Genomic DNA, 18,673 nt, shown 5'->3' with positions numbered 1-18,673 from the left:
TGCAATCCCAGTTCCCAATCCCTTTACTTTTGATGCAATTTAGATTTCTTGTCATTTAAGTTTCTGTAATTTACATTCTTGCTCTTTAAGTTACTTGCCAATTTACATTCTGCAACTTTAAATTCATTATCATTTACTCTCTGTTGGTTACAATTTCACACAATTCACTTCAATGTTTGCTTGACTAAGCTAATCACCCACTAAAGTTTCTTGATCCATCAATCCTTGTGGGATCGACCTCACTCTAAGTGAGTTTTACTACTTGATACGACCCGGTACACTTGCCGGTGAGTTTTGTGTTGGATTGTTTTCCACACATCAAGTTTTTGGCGCCGTTGCCGGGGATTGATTTAGATCAACAATGATTAAGTGGGTAAGAAGTCTAGATCAAGCACTTTTTTTGTTTTTGTTCTTTGTTTTAAATTGATAGCAAGGTGTTTGAGCTATTGCCTCACTAAGAAATTCTTTCTCTGTGACATGAATTTCAAATTTCATTGATGTTTACAAAATACAAATGGAGTTCAACTCATCTTATGGTCAAACAAAATTTTATGGGATATCACCCACCATCACCGATCTCTAATGGTGTTTGGGAATATCACCAAGAGAATACACATTCTAAGCACTCCAACTCATGGAGATTTGCTTCAGAGACACAAGATGAGCAAGAGAATCATATGGGATACTTCCCACCACCACAAAATGATTCAAGTCATTACTCTAATGGTGGCTGGGAGTATCACCAAGGAATGAAAGAGCATCCACCCTCACGTCCCAGTTTCTCATTTGAAAGTTCTTCATCACTTGATTATGCCTCAACACAAAGTTTCCTCCAAAATCAATACAAGTCATCCCATCAATCACACAACTCATTCCACACCCCCAACACAACTTCACCACAATACATCCACGTCACCAAAATTACTCTCAACCTTCATCTTTTGACCCAGCAGATGAGGATTACCTTCAAGCCATTGAAATACATAGAAAACTCGTGGAAAGATACACACAACCCCAATCCTGGAAAGAAACCATCCTCAAGAAGACGAATGGGACCTTAGAGCAAACATGGGGGAACTTAGAACCATCAAACAGTGAGGATGAAGACCAATTTGTGGGTGAGGAAGTGGAAAAGCAAGATGAGGAAGCCTTTGTGTCAAGTGAAAATTCAATGGAAAATGAGGAGAAGGAGGCAATTGAACCTGAAGCTGCATATCCACAGAAGCCACTTGAGGTGACAAATGAACATGAAAATTCACAACTCTTTCAAACTTTCCTGAAACAAAACGGCTCAACAATTGAATCCATGATTGAAAGATATGAAGAGGAGATGAAGAAATGTTGGGAAGAACAACAAACCTCCTCCATAAAAGAACTATTAAGTCAAATGTTGGGTGCAAAGAAAAGAGTGGAGGAGCAAGAAAATGAGGAAGTCATCCCAGAAAAGTCACACTCAATTGAAGTGGAGAAGTGCAAAGAGGAAAAGCTCATGGAACCACCAATGCAAGAGGCTCTTAATGAAGAAATCACTCCAATAATCACACAACCTCCAAGTCTTGAATCCAAAGAAGTGAAGGCAACTAGCAAGAGCACCAATTCTGTCCCTAAGTCAGCAAGCAAGATCAATCAAGCCATTTGCAAAAGGAAGCTTGCTGAGGAAAGGCCAAGACAAGGGACAGTAGCTGAATCTTTCCCTCCTTTGAGGTCATTCCTCTTAACAAACTGGAAGAAGAGGAAGAAAGTGAAGAACAACATGTCAAGCTAATGACACTAAAAGAGCACTTGTTGGGAGGTAACCCAACCGTAGGTAACATTTCTTTTCTGCTTTGTTTTCTTTCTATGCTTTGTTTAAATTCAATAAATTGGCATATGGTTACATTCTAAGTTTGGTGTTGCCTTGCAACAAATTGTTTTCAATCTTTTTGGATGATTGCATCAAATCAAAAATGAAAGTGACACACCAAGATTCTAAGTTTGGTGTGCCACTTATTTTTCTATACAAAATCATTCAAGCAACACTACTTGTCTGCATAATCATAATGCCTCTGCAGTTTTATTTTTCTCTTTTAATTTGACACTTTTTCATTCTGCTTTCTTTAGTCATTTTTCTGTTTTAAAATGCTTTCATTTCAGTTTGCTTATTCATTGTGTTTGTTAAGACATTACCAGGAGAGCTTTATTCATGACAGAATTCTTGGCTTGGTGATTATACTTAACAAATAACAGTTTCACCTGCTTAGTTTTAATTCAAATAAATTGACATATGATTGCATTCTAAGTTTGGTGTTGCTATGCAACAAAATTTGGTTCCAATCCTTACAAGATACTTGCATAGATTCCAAGTGAAAGTGTCACACTAAGTTTGGTGTGCCACTTATCTTTTATGCAATGTATTGTGCACACCTCCTTATATATGAAATCAAAAATGTCTCTGTCTCTTGTGCCTTGATTGTTATCTTTAATTTTGCTTGCTTAAAACACATGTGCTACTAACATTTCATTGTATAAGACATTCATGATCCATCTTAGCCCCATAGCCATTGTTCTAATTGTTGCTTGAGGATGAGCAAGCATTTTGAGTTCGGCAAGGGAAAGAGGAATAATAGAGGAAAAAGGACAACAATAATGAAGATGAACTACAAGGTTGTAGAGTTCCTTTTCTTCTCATTTGTTTCCAGCACTCTAAATTGCATGATTGTCTTTATCTCTCTGTTTGCATGTGTAGTATGACTAAACATAGCTTGAATCTTAATTTGTAACATGTTGCTGTGGCATTATGACTACCAACTTGAGTTTTGTGAGTTTAAAAGCAATAAAGCATCATGATCATAAACAAACAAGGAATTAAAGAAGATTTTAGCATGTGCATACAAGTATTGGAAAGCTAGTATGATTAATTATTGCTCAATTGCATTGGATTTTATTTAATTGAAGTTTTAATCTAGTACATTTTGTGAGATCTTTTGAAAATCATGAAAACCTTGAAGAAGCAAATACAATTAAAGCAAAAAAAGAAAAAGGGAAAGAATGAGAAAGCTGAAGGCTCTGAGTACCAATGACAATATGTTAAGTACTTGTGGTGTTTATGTATCAAGTAAAATGCTTGAAAACAAAACACTTAGAAGTCAAGGCTAGGCTCAAGTGCAAAAGCACTCCCTCAAAGCTCAAGGCTCTGAGCATCAATGATTAGAGAGTCAAGAAAAGAAACAAATGAGCTTAATAAAGTCCTCTAATTAAATGCTTGTGGTGCTTATGTATCAAGTGGTAATACTTGAAAACAAAGCATTTAGAAGTCGTAGTTTTGTTATCAACTCATGGGGCAAAGCACCCAAAAGGAGAAGCTAATAAGAAAATCAAAAGCTTGTTTCAAGGAAGAAATATAAGAGAAAGATTTCATAAATTGAGCTAGATAGAAGCATCAATCATTTACATCTCTTTTGTGATTGTAGCATGCTTAGAAAACTAGCTAACCATGAACATTGAGTTGCTATTCTTCCTACCTTGGATTGTCAATCTTTAATGCACGATTCTTTTCTTGCTTGAGGACAAGCAAGGTTTAAGTTTGGTGTTGTGATGACATGTCGCCATGTCATGTTTTTCTATGCCTTTTCATTTGTTTTTATTCGGTTTTATGCACTTTCTTGCATTCTAAGTAAGTAATTTGGAATGGAAATGCATGACTTCTTTGAATCAAACAACCACCATCTAATTGATGCTAAATCATGAGGTTTAGGCTAAATTTAATTGATTTTTAATGATTTATAAACCTTGTGAATTTGGTGATATTTTGATTGGTTGTTTTGATTAATTGTAGGTGAAGAAAAGAAGAAAAGAAGAAAGTGTGGCCTAAGAAGTGTGGTTCAAGGAAAAGAAAAGTGTGGCAAAGAACATAAGGAAGTGTGGCACATGAAAGGAGCACAAAGGAAAAATCCAAGGAGGCAATGTTTCAATGCTCTGCTCACTTTGTGAGCTGAGCACAATAGGAAGCCAAGAAACAAGGAAAGGAAAAACAATGCTCAGCTCACCAAGTGAGCATTGTCGAAAGCATTGAAGAAATAATTCAAAGAAAACAAGTTGCAAGTGCATGCTCCAAGACTTGAACCCATGACCAAGGGGGATGAGGGAGGCGCTACTCACAAGGAAAAATAAACAAAAAATCGCCAAATGCATTCCCCAAGGTTCGAACTCAACACCTTGAGGAAGCAAGGAGCAAGGCATCACAAGAAAACCAAGGAAAAGCTTCAGCGCATGCTTCCCATGGGTTTCGAACCAAGGACCTTCCCTTGGAAGAGCCAATGCTCAGCTCACTTAGTGAGCAGAGCGCTACTCATGATGCACCACACACAAGCACGACACGGCCAGAAAGTAAGATGCACGCAGGACGTGCACACAAGGCTTCAATGCTCAGCTCAACTTGTGAGCTGAGCATCCTCTTGGAAGCAAATTTTCACATGGGCTAAAAATTCAATAAAAATCCAATTTAATTCAATTCTTCTCCAAATTGAATCAAGGCCAACCAAACCCATTTCTCCTCAAATCCAAAGCAAGCAAAGTCCACATCATCACTCAAAGGCACAAGGATCAATTAGATTAGGATTTTCATTTTAATTTGTTTTAATTTCATTTTCACTTTGTAAAGCCTATATAAGGCATCATTTTCATCTTTGTAAGGGGGAGCTCTAATAGAGAGCATTGGTAGGCTGGCTCCAATAGGGAGTTTTACACTCTTTAGTTTTCATTTTTTCTCTCTCTTTTAGTTTTCATTTCTGTTTTAGAATTTTGGATTGAGATTGAAGGAATTCTGTTTCAATCATTGATCTAAATTTCACCTTTGTTCTTCTTCTGCAATATTCTAAAAATCAAGGAATTGGATTTAAACTTCACTTGCTGTTTCATTTACATTTCTTCTGCAAATCATTTTCTGTTTGATCAATTGAGATCCAGATCTACTTCCTGAGCTCATTGCTTTTCTTGGATCCTCAAATTCTCTTTCTGCAATTTTTCATTAGAGCTGCTGTGATCTTGATTTACTTTTCTGCAAATTGTTTCTCTGTTGGATCAAGGAAGGATTTGAGATCTAGACTTATTTTCTAGTCTCTTCCACTCCTGAGATCTTCAACCCTCTTTTAAATTGCTGCAAATTAAGCATCGCTCACTTTCTGTTCTTAAATTTTCAAAGCATTTTTACTCTTCTGTTTAAGATCTATCTTAATTCTATTCATCTTCTACTTGTCTGTTTATTGCAGTTCACTTGTTCTTGTTCAATTCCTGCAATCCTAGTTCCCAATCCCTTTACTTTTGATGCAATTTACATTTCTTGTCATTTAAGTTTCTACAATTTTACATTCTTGCTCTTTAAGTTACTTGCCAATTTACATTCTGCAACTTTAAATTCATTGCCATTTACTCTCTGTTGGTTACAATTTCACACAATTCACTTCAATGTTTGCTTGACTAAGCTAATCACCCACTAAAGTTGCTTGATTCATCAATCCCTGTGGGATCGACCTCACTCTAAGTGAGTTTTACTACTTGATACGACCCGGTACACTTGCCGGTGAGTTTTGTGTTGGATCATTTTCCACACATCACTAGCCTTGCCAAAGTGGAGGGCTTTTCGGCTACTTTGTAGAGTTCTAGAGGGATGACTTCATGAACTTATACTTCCTCTCCAATCATGATACTATGAATCATGATGGCCCGATCCACAGTTACTTCGGATCGGTTGCTAGTGAGGATGATAGAGCGTTGGATGAACTCTAACCATCATCTAGCCACAGTCTTAAGGTCCAGTCTTCTCAATTGAACCGGCTTGCCTTTTGAGTCTCTTTTCCATTGAGCTCCTTCCACACATATGTCCATGAGGACTTGGTCCAACCATTGATCAAAGTCGACCCTTCTAGTGTAGGGGCGTGCATCTTCTCGTATCATAGGCAAGTTGAATGCCAACCTTACGTTCTCCGGACTGAAATCTAAGTATTTCCCCCGAACCATTGTAAGCCAATTCTTTGGGTTTGGGTTCATGCTTTGATCATGGTTCCTAGTGATCCATGCGTTTGCATAGAACTCTTGAACCATTAAGATTCCGACTTGTTGAATGGGGTTGGTGAGAACTTTCCAACCTCTTCTTCGAATCTCATGTCGAATCTTCGGATACTCATTTTTCTTGAGCATGAAAGGGACCTCGGGGATCACATTCTTCTTGGCCACAACTTCATAGAAGTGGTCTTGATGGACCTTTGAGATGAATCTCTCCATCTCCCATGACTCGGAGGTGGAAGATTTTGTCTTCCCTTTCCTCTTTCTAGAGGTTTCTTCGGCCTTAGGTGCCATAAATGGTTATGGAAAAACAAAAAAGCTATGATTTTACCACACCAAACTTAGAATGTTGCTCGCCCTTGAGCAAAAGAAGAAAGAATAGAAGAAGAAGAAAAAAATATGGAGGAGAGAGAGAGAGGTGTAGGTTTCGGCCAAGGGGTAGAAGAGAGGGTAGTGTTGTGTGAAAATAAAGAAGGATGGACGGGTTTATATAGTGGAGGGAGAGGGGTTTGGGTTCAGCCATTTAGGGTGGGTTTGGGTGGGAAAGAGATTTTGAATTTAAAGGTAGGTGGGGTTTATGGGGAAGAGTGGATGGATGTGATTGGTGAAGGGGTAATGGGGAAGAGAGATTGAGGTGATTGGTGAAGGGTGTAGTATTATTGGATTGTGTGAAAAAGAGAGAAGTGGGGTGGGTAGGGATCTTGTGGGGTCCATAGATCCTGAGGTGTTCCTGCGGGGGTCCCGAGATCTTGAGGTGTCAAGGATTTCTCATCCCTGCACCCTTTAGGCGTCTAAAACGCCCTCTGTATGCAATCCTGGCATTTAACGCCAGACTGCAGCTTGTTTCTGGTGTTAAACACCTAAATATAGCCTGTTTCTGGCATTTAACGCCAGCCTGATGCTTGTTTCTGGCGTTAAACGCCAGCTTGGTGCTTGTTTCTGGTGTTAAACACCAGATAGATGCTTGTTTCTGGCGTTTAAACGCCAGACAGCTCTTCCTCCAGGGTGTGATTTTTCTTCTGCTATTTTTGATTCTGTTTTTAATTTTTGCAATTGTTTTGTGACTCCACATGATCATAAACCTAATAAAACATAAAAGAACAATAAAAATATAGATAAATAAAAATTGGGTTGCCTCCCAATAAGCGCTTCTTTAATGTCAATAGCTTGACTGTGAGCTCTCATGGAGCTTCACAGATGTTCAGAGCATTGTTGGACCTCCCAACACCAAACTTAGAGTTTGAATATGGAGGTTCAACACCAAACTTAGAGTTTGGTTGTGGCCTCCCAACGCCAAACTTAGAGTTTGATTGTGGGGACTTTGTTTGACTCTGTATTGAGAGAAGCTTTTCATGCTTCCTTTCCATGGTTGCAGAGGAAGATCCTTGAGCTTTAAACACAAGGTAGTCCCCATTCAATTGAAGGACTAGCTCACCTCTGTCAACATCAATCACAGCTCCTGTTGTGGCTAGGAAGGGTCTTCCAAGGATGATGCATTCATCCTCATCCTTCCCAGTGTCTAGGATTATGAAATCAGTAGGGATGTAAAGGCCTTTAACCTTCACTAACACATCCTCTACCAATCTATAAGCTTGTTTTATTGACTTGTCTGCCATCTCTAATGAGATTCTTGCAGCTTGTACCTCAAAGATCCTCAGTTTCTCCATTACAGAGAGTGGCATAAGATTTATACTTGATCCTAGGTCACACAGAGCCTTCTCAAAGATCATGGTGGCTATGGTACAGGGTATTAAGAATTTACCAGGATCTTGTTTCTTTTGAGGTAAAGTTTGCTGAACCCATGTATTTAGCTCACTAATGAGCAAGGGAGGTTCACCTTCCCAAGTCTCATTACCAAACAACTTGGTATTCAGCTTCATGATGGCTCTTAGATATTGAGCAACTTGCTCTTCAGTTACATCTTCATCCTCTTCGAAGGAAGAATAGTTCTCAGAGCTCATGAATGGTAGAAGAAAGTTTAATGGAATCTCTATAGTCTCTATATGAGCCTCAGATTCCTTTAGGTACTCAATAAGGAACTCCTTTCTGTTTGGGGAGCGTCCCATGAGGTCTTCCTTATTGGAATTCACGTCCTCCCCTTCCTCCTTAGATTCGGCTATTTTAATTATATCAATGGCCTTGCACTCTCTTTTTGGATTCTCTTCTGTATTGCTTGGGAGAGTACTAGGAGGAGTTTCAGTGATTTTCTTACTCAGATGACCCACTTGTGCCTCCAAGTTTCTAATGGAGGACCGTGTTTCATTCATGAAACTTAAAGTGGCCTTAGAGGGATCAGAGACTATGTTTGCTAAGCTAGAGGGGCTCTGCTCAGAATTCTCTGTATGTTATTGAGAAGATGATGGAAAAGGCTTGCTATTGCTAAACCTGTTTCTTCCACCATTATTAAAGCCTTGTTGAGGCTTTTGTTGATCCTTCCATGAGAAATTTGGATTATTTCTCCATGAGGGATTATAGGTGTTTCCATAGGCTTCACCCATATAAATCACCTCTGCCATTGCAGGGTTCTCAAGATCATAAGCTTCTTCTTCAGAAGATGCCTCTTTAGTACTGTTGGATGCATTTTGCCATCCATTCAGACTCTGAGAAATCATGTTGACTTGCTGAGTCAACATTTTGTTCTGAGCCAATATGGCATTCAAAGTATCAATTTCAAGAACTCCCTTCCTCTGAGGCATTCCATTACTCACATGATTCCTCTCAAAAGTGTACATGAATTGGTTATTTGCAACCATGTCAATGAGTTCTTGAGCTTTTGCAAGCGTTTTCTTTAGGTGAATGGATCCACCTGCAGAATGGTCCAATGACATCTTAGGGAACTTAGATAGACCATCATAGAATATATCAGAAATGGTCCACTCTGAAAGCATGTCAGAAGGACACTTTTTGGTCAACTGCTTGTATCTTTCCCAAGCTTCATAGAGGGATTCACCATCATTTTGCTTGAAGGTTTGAACATCCACTCTAAGCTTGCTCAGCTTTTGAGGAAGAAAGAACTTGGCCAAGAAGGCCGTGACCAGCTTTTCCCAAGAGTCTAGGCTATCTTTAGGTTGTGAGTCTAACCATGTTCTAGCCTTATCTCTTACAGCAAAAGGGAAAAGCATGAGCCTGTAGACTTCAGGATTTACTCCATTAGTCTTAACAGTATCATTGATCTGCAAGAACTCAGTTAAAAATTGATAGGGTTCTTCTGATGGAAGTCCATGAAACTTGTAGTTCTGTTGCATTAGAGCAACTAGTTGAGGCTTCAGCTCAAAATTGTTTGCTCCAATGGAAGGATTGCGATGCTTCTTCCATAAAAATTGGAAGTAGGTGTAGTATAATCACCAAGCATCCTCCTTGCATTGTTGTTGGGTTCGGCCATGTCTACTTCTTTTTCGAGATTCTCTGTAAGGTTTTCTCTGGATTGTTGTGCTTTAGCTTTTCTTAGCTTCCTCTTCAGAGTCCTTTTAGGTTCAGGATCTGCTTCAACAATAATTTCCTTGTCCTTGCTCCTGCTCATATGAAAAAGAAGAGAACAGAAAAGAAGAGGAATCCTTTATGTCACAGTATAGAGATTTCTTTATGTGAGTAGAAGAAAAGAAGAATAAGAATGAAGAAGAGAAAAATTCGAACACAGAAGAGAAAAGAGGGTTCGAATTTTAGATGAAGAGAAGAGTTAGTAAATGAATAAATAAATATAAGGAGGTGAGAGAGAGGAGTTTTCGAAAATTAATTTTGAAAAAAAAAAGTTAGTGATTTTTGAAAATTAAGAGAAAAAATAAAATTAAAATTAAAATTTGAAGCAATTAGTTAATTAAAAGAATTTTGAAAAAGAGTGAGGAATTTTCGAAAATTAGAGAGAGAAAAGTAGTTAGGTGGTTTTGAAAAAGATAAGAAACAAACAAAAAGTCAATTAGTTAGTTGAAAAAAAGATTTGAAAATCAATTTTGAAAAGATAAAAAGTTAGAAAAGATTCTTGAAATTGATTTTGAAAAAAGATATGATTGAAAAGATATGATTGAGATTTGTTTTGAAAAAGATTTGAAAAGGAAATTAAAAAGATTTGATTTTTAAAATTTAAATGGATTACTTGACTAACAAGAAACTAAAAGATATGATTCTAGAATTTAAATATTGAACCTTTCTTAACAAAAAAGTAACAAACTTCAAATTTTTTAATCAATCACATTAATTGTTAGTAAAGTTTTTGAAAATCATGAAATAAAGATAAGAAAAAGATTTTGAAATCAATTTTTAAACTTTTTGAAAATAATAAAAAAATGAAAAAGATTTGATTTTTGAAAAAGATTTTGAAAAAGATTTGATTTTTGAAAAAGATTTTGAAAAAGATAGGATTTTTAAAAATGAAATCTTGACTTGACTTACAAGAAACAACTTATTTTAAAAAATGTTTGACTATGTCAACCCAAAGATTTTGGAAATTATGAGTAAAATAAGGGAAAGATATTTTTTTTATTTTTTTTGAATTTTTAATGAGGAGAGAGAAAAACACAAATATGACTCAAAACATAAAAATTATGAATCAAAACAACTAATGCATGCAAGAACACTATGAATGTCAAGATGAACACCAAGAACACTTTGAAGATCAAGATGAACATCAAGACTTATTTTTGAAAAATTTTCAAGAAAAGAAAAACATACGAGATGCCAAACTTAGAAATTTTTCATGCTTAGACACTATGAATGCAAAAATGCATATGAAAAATAACAAAAGACACAAAACAAGAAAATATGAAGATCAAACAAAGAGACTTACCAAGAACAACTTGAAGATCATGAAGAATGCAATGCATGAATTTTTCGAAAACATGCATAAATATTAAAAACATGAAATTGACACCAAACTTAAAAATTGACACTAGACTCAAACAAGAAACTTAAAATATTTTTGGTTTTTATGATTTTATTAAATTAAATTTTTTTTAATTTCTTTTTGGAAAAGACGAAAATAAATAAATAAAAAATTTTAAAAGATTTTTGAAAACATTTTGAAAATAAAATAAGAAGAAAATTACCTAATATGAGTAACAAGATGAACCGTCAGTTGTCCAAACTTGAACAATCCCCGGCAATGGCGCCATAAACTTGGTGTTGTTGCCGGAATCTTGAATAATTGCTGGCTTCAAACTCGAACAATCCTCGACAATGGCACCAAAAACTTGGTGCACAAAATTGTAAATCACACTTTTCACAATTCGTACCACTAACCAGCAAGTGCACTGGGTCGTCCAAGTAATACCTTACGTGAGTAAGGGTCGATCCCACGGAGATTGTTGGTATGAAGCAAGCTATGGTCATCTTGCAAATCTCAGTCAGGCGGATTCAAATAGTTATAATGATTTTTGAATATAAAGATGAATGAAGCATAAAATAGAGATAGAGATACTTATGTAATTCATTGGTGGGAATTTCATATAAGCGTTTGAAGATACTGTGTTCCTTCTGAATCTCTGCTTTCCTACTGCTTTCATCTAATCATTCTTACTCCTTTCCATGGCAAGCTGTATGTTCGGGTTTCCTCGGCGTCAATGGCTACCTCCTGTCCTCTCAGTGAAATGGTCCAGATGTGCTGTCACCGCACGGCTAATCATTTGTCAGTTCTCGATCATGTTGGAAAAGGATCCATTGATACTTTTGCGTCTGTCACTACGCCCAACACTCGCGAGTTTGAAGCTCGTCACAGTCATCCCATCTCAAATCCTACTCGGAATACCACAGACAAGGTTTAGACTTTCTGAATCTTAAGAATGGCCGCCAATAATTCTAGCTTATACCACGAAGACTCCGATCTTTCAGAATGGAGGCTAAGAGATACGCGCTTGATCTAAGGTAGAATAGAAGTGGTTGTCAGGCACGCGTTCATAGGTGAGAATGATGATGAGTGACACGGATCATCACATTCATCATGTTGAAGTGCAACGAATATCTTAGAATAAGAATAAGCGTGAATTGAATAGAAAACAGTAGTAATTGCATTAATACTCGAGGTACAGCAGAGCTCCACACCCTTAATATATGGTGTGTAGAAACTTCACCGTTGAAAATACATAAGAACAAGTTCCAGGCATGGCCGAAAGGCCAGCTCCCAAACATGATCAAGAGATTAATCAAAAGACTAATTCCCCGATGAAAACACAATAGTAAAAAGTTCTATTTATACTAAACTAGCTACTAGGGTTTACAGAAATAAGTCTAAGTGCAGAAATCCACTTCCGGGGCCCACTTGGTGTGTGCCTGGGCTGAGCTTGAGCTTTACACGTGTAGAGGCTTCTCTTGGAGTCAAACGCCAAGTTGTAACATTTTTTTGGTGTTTAACTCTGGTTTGTGACGTGTTTCTGGCGTTTTACTCCAGAATGCAGCATGGAACTGGCGTTGAACACCAGTTTGCGTCATCTAAACTCAAATAAAGAATGAACTATTATATATTACTGGAAAGCCCTGGATGTCTACTTTCCAACGCGGTTAAGAGCGTGCCATTTGGAGTTATGTAGCTCCAGAAAATCCGTTTCGAGTGCACGGAGGTCAGAATCCAACAACATCAGCAATCCTTTTTCAGCCTCCTATAAGATTTTTGCTCAAGTCCCTCAATTTCAGCCAGAAAATACCTAAAATCACAGAAAAACACACAAACTCATAGTAAAGTTCAGAAATGTGAATTTTGCATAAAAACTAATAAAAACATCCCTAAAAGTAGCTAGATCCTACTAAAAACTAACTAAAAACAATGCCAAAAAGCGTATAAATTATCCGCTCATCAATTATCAACTGAAAGTCCACTATCAAGAGCAATCTTTGGTATAGGCACTTAGTAACCCAAAGAGGTGCTGGACACCAAGGTCTCAAGAAAGAAAAAAATAACAAGCCATGTGCCTGTGGTGTGTATGTATGGGGGAAAGATACTTGAGGGAGTAAGTCCTTAGGGGTGTCTTAAAACCTAGCACCTTGAACCAATTGGTTTGGGAGTGTTGGCTAAAAGCTTATCATAAAGAGTTTCCCTCTCACAAAGCACTTAGCCTAAAAATAATGTAATAAAACCTGGAAAGGAAAGGAGGATCAATGAATAGGAAGTCTCAAAGGATGCAATCAAGTGAGTATTCAAGAGCATGATAAAGGCCTGAAAACCATTGAAGGAATGAACCTAAGTTGATATTGCATGAAACCCCATAAACCAGGGATTTGAACTTCTATAATAATTATTTGTCTATCTTGTTCTTTCATTCATTCTTCCTATGTTTCAGTACTTGCTTACTTGCTTAGGGTAGTTTTATGCATTTTCTTAGGAAATAAGCAAGTTTTAGATGAAAATACACTTACACCTTGATTCAAGCAATTATTGTGAACTTTACATGATTTCATGAGATTAGGCAGGAATTGAATGATATAATTGATGATGCATAATCTCATGACTTGGAACAAAGCTTTGATGCACTTTAATTGCTTGATTTCAGGACAAAGGAAGCTAGAAGGAACCACGTTAGCAGCCACGTTAATATAATTAACGTGGTCACTAACGTGGAATGGGGACAAGCTTGTAGCGTTAATGGAAAAGGTGATCACCAATAACGCCTTCAAAGCCATCATGCCTACGTTAGTTTCCACGTTAACTATATTAATGTGGTAGCTAACGTGGAAAAAAAGAGGAGCCCCAACGTTAGTGGTAAAAGTGAATGCTACTAACGTTCCACAAAGGCACAAATTAAGCCATGTTAAGAGTCACGTTAACCTAATTAACGTGATCTCTAAAGTGGGATGAGGAATCAAATACCAACATTAGTGACACTCACCTTTGTCACTAACATTGGATCAACCCTAGAGTGCCCACGTTAGTAGTCACGTTAAGACCACTAACGTGAGAAGTAACGTGGAGCTAAGCATAATATGCCAACGTTAGTGATACCCACTTTTGTCACGAACATTGGAGATGGCATTCACTACCACGTTAGTGGCCATGTTAATCCAATTAACGTGAACTCTAACGTGGGAAGGAGGGGCGTTTGGAGCGTTAGTGACAAAGGTAAGTGTCACTAACGCTCTCAAAGCTTAGGCATGCCCACGTTAAGAGTCACGTTAGCTATACTAACGTGAACTCTAACGTAGGGAAAGGGGGCAAAAAGGCTACGTTATTGGAAAAGGTGAGTGCCAATAATGTTTGCGAAGGACCAAGAAGCAACGTTAGTGGTCACGTTAGTACCACTAACATTGAAGTTAACGTGGATCATTTTGGGTTGGAACGTTAATGAAAAAGGTGATCGTCACTAACATTCTCGAACCCACATTTTCACTTAACGTTAACACCACTAACGTCCTAACTGACGTCCATGCCTAACTCACACTTTTCTGCAAACAAAGCTGAGCCCACTAAAGATTGTAACGGCCTCAACACAAGATCAAAGGCCCATATCCAAGACTTGAATAACTAATTAGAAGATCAAGAATAGTAGTATATATAGGAGTAGTTTCAAACTAGAGAGAAGCTTGGCACTTTTGGAGAACTACACTTTGTATATTTACTTTTTCTGCACTTTTAGTTACTAGAGAATGTATTCTTCTTCATCATCTTCCATTTCCAGAGCTATGAACAACTAAACCCCCTTTCATTGGGTTAGGGAGCTCTGTTGTAATTTGATGGATCAATTATAGTTTTCATTCTTCATCCTCTTTCTTTTCTCTTGATTTACTAGAAAGCTTTCGATCTTAATTCAATTGGTTAGTTGTCTTGGAAAAGAAACTCTGCATAATTGGATCTCATCTGAGCCTTGGAAAAGGAATGAGGAGATCATGCTAGAAATGCTTTCTCATGTTGGACCAAATTGGGATTTGGGCAGATATAGTGACATGTAATCCTTCCAACACTTTGATTTGGAAATACATGTGGTATAATCAGTGACCATACTTCATCTCTTCCCATGAGCAATTAAATCAAGGAATTGGACAATTGTTCAAGCTTAGAGAGATTGTGTTACCAAGGAATTAAGATCCAATTAACTAAGATTGCCAAGGAGATCAATGAATGCATTGATTGAGGAAGAGATGAGAATGAACTTGATCTGGAGAATGCAACATCTCCTAAGCCCAATGAATTCTCCATTTCTGATCTTACCCATTCTCTTTACTTTCAGCAATTTATTTTCTGCAATTTACTTTCCCGCCATTTAATCTTCTATAAATCTCAACTAAAATTCTGTTTAGCTCAACTAGCATACTCTTCCAACTAAAGTTGCTTGACCAATCAATCCCTGTGAGATTCGACCTCACTCTATTGTGAGTTTTTACTTGACGATAATTCGGTATACTTGCTAAAGGGAAATTTGTTGAGAGACAAGTTTTTGTGCATCATGTTCTTCATAGCTTTCCTCCTGCTGTCCCCATACAACTGGTGGTTGAGTAGTTGTGCTTACTTCTGCAAGTTGCAAGCCATTCATCCTTTTGACATCATTTCTATTTTTTATTGGAGTTGCTGATGCATAATCTTATTTTGAGCTAAGATTGTATCAACTCCTTCAAGCTCAAATACACCTCTCTTTGGAGCTGCTTGCCTTTCAGAGGAGTAAAAGTACTTATTGTTGGCCACCATATCTATAAGATCATGTGCCTCTTGAGCAGTTTTCATCATTTGCAAGGATCTTCCTGAAGAATAGTCCAAAGCCTTCCTTGAACTCATGGTCAAGCCTTCATAGATATTTTGTAGCTCCACCTATTCACTGAACATCCCCTTTGGGCATCTTCTAATCAAAGCTTTATACCTCTCCTAGGCTTCATATAATGATTCTCTTTCTAATTGCCTAAAGGTTTGCACATCAGTTTTTAACTTAATGACTCTCTGAGGGGAGTAGAATTTTGCTAGAAATTTACTAACTAGATCATCCCAATTGGTGATGCTCTCTTTAGGAAGGTTTCTAGCCAATGTGTGGCTTTGTCTCTCAGTGAGAATGGGAATAACAAAAGCTTGTAGATGCCAGGGTAGACTCTATTGGTTTTGACAGTGTCACAAATCCTCAAAAACATAGAGAGGTGTTGGTTTAGATCTTCAGCAGCTTTTCCTCCATATTGACAGTTATTCTGGACCAGGGTGACTAATTGAGGCTTAAGTTCGAAGTTATTAGCATGGACATTGGGGGTTAAGATACTGTTCTCACAATTCCTTGGGTTGGGGATAGTGTAGAAGGCTAAAACTCTTCTCTGAGGTTGGCCATTGTTGTTGGCCATAACCTCAGGTGGATTAGGGATGTTACCCTCCATCTCTTGATCTTCTTCTTCTGATTCTTCTCCAACAACTCCTTTCCCTCTTGCTTCTCTTTTCAATCTCAAGAAGGTTCTCTCTGGTTCAAAATCAAAGGAGGTGGATTCACCTCTTCTCCCACCTGGCATACAAACACAAACAAACCAAAACACAAAAGCAAGGCACTCTGTTGCTAGAGTGAGGTTATGGTTAGTAGAAACAAAATCACAAACAGTTAGTGTGCTTAGTAAAAACAAAGAAAAATGCTTAATCTAAATTATCACCTTACTTAATCATTGTCAATCTAAATCAATCCCCGGCAACGGTGCTAAAAACTTGATGAGGGAAAAAAACGATTCCACACAAACACACCGGCAAGTGTACCAGGTCGCATCAAGTAGTAATAACTCACAGAAGTGAGGTCGATCCCACAGGGATTGAGGGATCAAGCAATTTTAGATGGGTGATGAATTTAGTTAAGCTAACAAGTATTGATTTGAGTGATTTATGATTGACAGAAGGTAAATTGTAGGGAATTGAAATGCTAGAAGTAAAATAGCTAAAACTTAAATGGCAAGAAAAGTAAATGGCTGAATCATAAATTACAAGAAATGTAAATAATAGAATCTTAAAATGCAAGGAATTTAAATTACGGAATCTAAATTGCAAGAGAAATTAAATTGCATGAATATTAAAAGGAACTGGGTGCTGGGATTTATAACCAAATAGAATAATGCAAATTGAAGCAATTACAGAGAAATTAATGTGAGAGAAAATTCAAAGGAAATGATTCATCAGGGATTGGAGATATTGCAATCCTTCATGAATCAATTGAGTCTCAACTTCTTTCTCAATCATTTTGATAGATCTATGGCAGATTGAAAGTGATTGATCCCAATTCCTTGGTGTCCCAATCTCTCTAATCATAATCAACATGCCAATTCCTTCATCTAGTGATCATAAGAAGAGGTTAAGTGCATATCTCTCATCTATAAGCCACACTGCTTCTCAGGATCTCAATTCCTCCCGAATGGTGTTGATCCAGAGAGTAGTGCTGGATAGAGCTTTAGTCCTAATGAAGGTGATTCCCCTTCCGAGGCTCACACCCATATTCACTAAATTAAACCCCTTCCGGAGTGAATAAATCACAATCAAAACAGAAGATACCTAATAGCTACCAAATTGAATTGAGAAAAAGAACAATTTTATTGATTAATTGGAATTACAATAGAGCTCCTCCCCCTAATGAAATTGGGGTTTAGTTCATCATTGCTCTAGTACAAAAACAAATGAAAAATGCAGAAGATGAAGAACAGATAAGAAAAATTCCACTCAGATCTCAAATTCTAAAGAGTTCTTAAAAGAAGAGCTAAAAGAAAAATAAAAAAGGAAGATCAAAGTAAAAGAAAAAGGTCCAGGAAGAAGTCCCTTAATGAAATCAAATCATCTTCTATTTATACACTTTGTAATTCTTTCATCCAAGTACTTGGGAATGGGCTTTTTAGCCTTTGATGAAGTGGGTCAGAGCAGGTACTTCCATTCAGCATTAGACGAACGTAGCGTTCTCAAAGAAAATGCAGCGTTCATTCACCGACGCATGCGTGTCCTATGTGTGTGCGCATCCCTTGCCTTGCTGCACCATCGACGCATGAGCGTAACACGTGCGTGGGCGTCCCTTGGGAGTGTTCATTAATTGAACGCTACGTTCGTGCCATGAACGCTCCTCACGCGTGTGCGTGGATGGTAAAATATCACTTCTGCGCTCCAGCACCATGTATGTGTTTGTGCCAACCGCCACTTTTGTCGCATCGACGCTTACGCGTCGTGCACGCGTGCGCGTTGATGACCAAATTCAAATTCCAATTCTGAAAGTATCGCAGGCATTCATTCAAAGTGAACATAGCGTTCTTGGCTTGAGAACGCTGATCCTTCACCCACGCGTGCACGCTATGCGTGCGTACGCGTGGATCTCCCAAAATGCTTCCCCTCGCGTAAGCGTCTTGTACACGCGCGCGTGACTTGTGAACGTAGCGTTCATTAAATGAACGTAGCGCTCTCCTGCTCCTTGATTCTTTGCTTTTTTTTCTTTTCATAATTTCAACTGCCACCAATCAAACATGCAATAAAAGTCTCACCAGAATCATAAGGTTTTGCATCATTCATAATAATCATCTAATTCTTGCATAAATCTCATGATTTTGTACAAAATTAATAATGTTTGATTGAATCAAGATAAACATGAAATTCCACTCCAATCACTTACTTATTGTGCAAGAAAGTGCATGAAACCTAATAAAAATAAGTAAAAATGCTAGTAAAACTAGCCTAAGATGACTTGTCATCACATATTTCATTCATTGTTGGGTTTAGCCTTCTCTGTTGCTGTCTTGA

At 37.7% G+C, this 18,673-nt stretch overlaps 1 non-coding gene across 1 annotated transcript; it reads left to right on the top strand.

The window, feature by feature from the left end:
* The first annotated feature begins 8,921 nt into the window (after window positions 1–8,921).
* LOC112714000 (small nucleolar RNA R71) lies at window positions 8,922–9,029 on the top strand. The gene has a single exon (XR_003158958.1). It is a non-coding gene; the product is annotated as a small nucleolar RNA R71 (small nucleolar RNA).
* The last annotated feature ends 9,644 nt before the right edge of the window (window positions 9,030–18,673 follow it).

The sequence above is a fragment of the Arachis hypogaea genome, chromosome 9 (genome assembly GCF_003086295.3).
Source record: "Arachis hypogaea cultivar Tifrunner chromosome 9, arahy.Tifrunner.gnm2.J5K5, whole genome shotgun sequence".
Classification (NCBI taxonomy): Eukaryota; Viridiplantae; Streptophyta; class Magnoliopsida; order Fabales; family Fabaceae; genus Arachis; species Arachis hypogaea.
The sequence above is the reverse complement of the archived record's forward strand: the minus strand, read 5'-3'. Positions and strand labels throughout refer to the sequence as shown.